At 32.2% G+C, this 4,024-nt stretch overlaps 1 pseudogene; it reads right to left on the bottom strand.

Annotated features, from left to right (window-relative positions):
* Positions 1-3,668: 3,668 nt before the first annotated feature.
* Positions 3,669-3,766, bottom strand: LOC133079081 (U6 spliceosomal RNA; annotated as a pseudogene).
* Between the last annotated feature and the right edge of the window lie 258 nt (positions 3,767-4,024).

The raw sequence follows: 4,024 nt of genomic DNA, 5'->3' as shown, positions 1-4,024 counted from the left end.
TATCACTCATGTAAATAAATACTCAAAATAACTTTTTATCCAACAATAAATATTCATTATTTGTCCTTTTTTAATAGTATACTGGATTCTCAGGTTAAAATAATTCAAATACTACTGAAGTAAATTAGAGAATTTGACTCAATGGGAAATAATAATCACAACTACTTTAATTAGGTACCTACAAGATGACAGATATTTTAAATTATTCAAACAAGAACCTAAGTTGGTATTTGTATATCTAGTTTTGATGTGAAGAAACTGATCTAGAGAAGTTAAATAACTTGCCCAATATCCACAGCTTAAAGCAGTGGACTTTGGATTTCAACCTAGTTCTCTCTGACTCAGAGCTAACAATTGACCTCCATATCAATTTTATTGAATAATGAACACTACAAGTTAGTGATATATTTAACACAATTTGATTGCATAAAGATTATTGTATTTTATGTTTCAGATCATCACCTATACTTAGACCGAGTTCTGAAGTGGACCCTTTAAAACTTCTACCTCCCAATTAAGTACTATCTTTTATAACTTTATCCTCTTAAATACAGTGATGTTATTCTCCTCTACTTTTAAAATCATGTATTAGCAAAGATCAAGAGGAACACATGGAGTTTACATTTAATTCAATTCAAAGACTCGAGATAGAGGAATAACACTTATGTGAAAGAATTTCAGAAATCTCCTATGACATAGGGAAAGGGTTTTTATTTGTTTTATTCTTAGTAGCAGGTTTTTTCCTACTGTAATCCCCTCTTGTCAAGTGGATATAATTCCATTAATATGCCAAGGACTTAACCCAAATTGAGAAATCAATATTCTTTCATTTGCTTAGTCCAAAAACCTTACATTCATTTTGACTCCTTTTTTCACACCCCACATTTGACCTGCCAACAGATCTTAACTCTACTTTCAAAATATATGTAAAACTCAACCATTTCTCTCCACTCTCCACTGCTTCCACCCTGTTCCAAGTTACTATCATATCTCATTCTATCTGAATTATTGCAGTAGCCTCTTAAATGATTTTCCTGTTTTCACCCTTGACCCTCCCCATTCTGTCCTCTAAAGAGAAGCCAGAAGGATCTAGTTAAAATGGAAGTGAGACCATGTCACCCCTCTGCTTTCAACCTTCAGTGGCCCCATCCCAAGCACTATAAAAACCACTCTTTACAACAGCCTGGAAAGCCCTGTTTGATCTAGCTCACAGTGCTTCTTTTCTTACCTTCTCCCTTTCTCTCCTTTTTCTCTTTGCTTCAGCTATAAGGGCTGCTTTTCAGCTTCTTAAACTTGCCAGGTGTTGTTCCATATCAGGGCCTTTGCATTGCTTTTCCTGCTATCTGGGCTGCTCTTTCCCAGGTATTGGCATATCTAGCTCTCTCATTTCTTTTAGGTCCTTACTCAAAATCCACCTTTACCAGTAGGCTTTTCCTGGTTACTTTATTAAAAATTTCAGTCCTCTTCCCTTAACTTTATATCTCATTTCCCTGCCTTTTTCCCCCTTAGTATAATATCAAACATTCTATCTCAGATTGAAAAGTTGACAATTTTATCTGTTTGTCTCCTACATATTCCAAACCCTTAGAACCTCCTGTACATAATAGATGCCCAATAAATATTTGTTGATAGAATGAACAAACAAGTGAATGAATGAATGTGCAAGTCAATAAAAAAGGTCACTCTTTTTTGAAATGTCTAATAGGGATCTCAGTATTCTTTAAGTTTTTCTCAGCTTGTTAGTTATAATCTCTGTGGCTATTAAACCATTTACATAATTTTTAAAAATTTGTTGAATCTGTATACCTCAACATCAATATTATTAATTGCCTAGGTAGTATGTAGTATATATATTATTTTAGACCCTTGATATTGGGATCTCAATTTGACCTTGAAGTCTTTCCATTAGTGAAACTGGAAGGATGTTTTCGAACTTTTATGTGACTTTTGGAGGCTCTGCCATGGATTACATCTCTGCTTTTTCCTTTCTTGATTTATTTTAGCTTTTTAAAATATTTTGTGTTAATTATTTTGTACTTTCATTTTTATTATGCAAAATTATTCAGAATAAAACATGCATATTCTAAAAAAAAAGTAACATGCAGACAGTGTTGCAAAACTCCAGGTGGGAGCTGTGACTGTCATGTAAAAATGACATATGTAAAAGTTATAAAATATACAACTGAAGTGTTTGAAGGAGAAAGGTGTCATTTGGGGGAGATTTATTCTCAAAGTCATAAGGAAAAAAAATGGGAAGTGATCCCACCTGTTTCTTCTAGAGGTTCTCATTGCATTGCCATGTTTAATGGCAATTTATGTGCTGTATTACAAACAATTTAAATTAAAAAAAAAAAAAAGACAAGCTCTTGCCTTCTGGAAAATAGACCAGTTAGAAAAATGATGCACAGTTGCAGAGTTAAATCTGTTCATTTTGTTGTTAGAACCACTTAAGTTCACAAACAGTGATATGGGAATGCACATAAAAGAAGCCATACTTCTTTTGATTTATTTGCCTGACATATATTAAAAAAAATCTTTAAAAAATATACATTTATTCTATTTCAACATAAACTTAATCTATAGTAAAATGCACACATTTTAAGTGTACAATTTGATAAATGCATGTAGCTCCCATTAACCTACACCCTATGAAGAACAGATATTGCCATCATTTCAACAAGTACCTTCATATCCTTTCCCAGTTGATCCTCTCCTTTATACAGAGGCAAACACTTTTCTGATTTTTAAAACTGTTGACTTAGTTTTGTCTAATATTGTCCTTCATATAAATGGAACTGTGTACCCTTTTATGTTCAGCTTATTTTGCTCAGCATAACATCTGTTAGACTTATTCATGTTGTTGTGTATATTACTATATTTTTTACTGCTGAATAGTATTCCACTGTATGAATGTAAAAAATTTGTCCATTTTCCTCTTGATGGAATTTGAGTTTCCAGTTTTTGCCACTTATGACTAAAGCTTTGTGGATATGTGTTTTTATTTTTTTGTTAAAGATCTAGGGGTGGAATTGCTAGACCAGAGAACAAGGGCATATTTAACTTTATAAGAAAGTGTCAAACCTTTCTCCAAAGTGGGGGTACTATTTTACACTTCAAACTATCCACTTCTTATTGTTTTTAAAACCATATAGACTTGTGCAATTCTTAACAGAAGAAGGCCATTTGGGGGAACTTAGATTAGGTGCCAGTGTCACTTTGTATACATTAAGTGGTGTCTGAATAACTATTATATTTATTTTCTCCTAAGAAAGAAAATCACAATGTTTCTGATTTTCTGATGATCAGCCATGGAACAAAATGTTTTAAAAATCTGCATATCAAAAGAATACTTGAAACCCACTTAATAAGTAAGAAGATAAGAAAGTTCTAAACTATGGCTATTGTGGAGATGAGTAATCCTGCTTATAATTTGAGTTCACAGTTTCAATTTTTCCCCCAACTATTTTTTTTTTTTTTTTTGGCGCACATAACACTATATAATAATCTTTATTACATGTGTTTCTAGGCACTTCTCTAAATTCATTACAGAATGGATATCACATCCATTCCCAAAAAAAACAAACCAAAACAAAACAAAACTCTCCTCAAGTAGGATGCAAGTAGTAGTCTTAAAACCATTGTTATTACATGTGTTTTTAAAAACTTCTTAAAATATGGAACACCTCTCTAATTTGCTTGTCATCCTTGCATGGGGCCATGATAATCTTCTCTGTACTACTCCAGTTTTAGTATATGTGCTGCCTACTAAATTTTTAAAATTCATCAAACCCAAAATATATTGTGACAAACCACTTTAATTTTTCCCATCCACATTTGATGGATTTTAATATTTCTAACTTTTTCACTCAACTCATCAAAATTTTATTTTTTAAGAGTTTTATTTAACATCCAAAAGAGCATAAAAATTTCTGAAACCCCTCTACCTCTTTGAAAAAAGGGAGTTGTATTTTGAAAGAAGTTTAAAAGGAGTTCCATTCTGGAAGAACTTAAAATCAGTTCTGAA

Source organism: Eubalaena glacialis, chromosome 1, assembly GCF_028564815.1.
Source record: "Eubalaena glacialis isolate mEubGla1 chromosome 1, mEubGla1.1.hap2.+ XY, whole genome shotgun sequence".
Taxonomy (NCBI): Eukaryota; Metazoa; Chordata; class Mammalia; order Artiodactyla; family Balaenidae; genus Eubalaena; species Eubalaena glacialis.
Note: the sequence above shows the minus strand (reverse complement) of the source record. Positions and strands in the feature narration are given on the sequence as shown.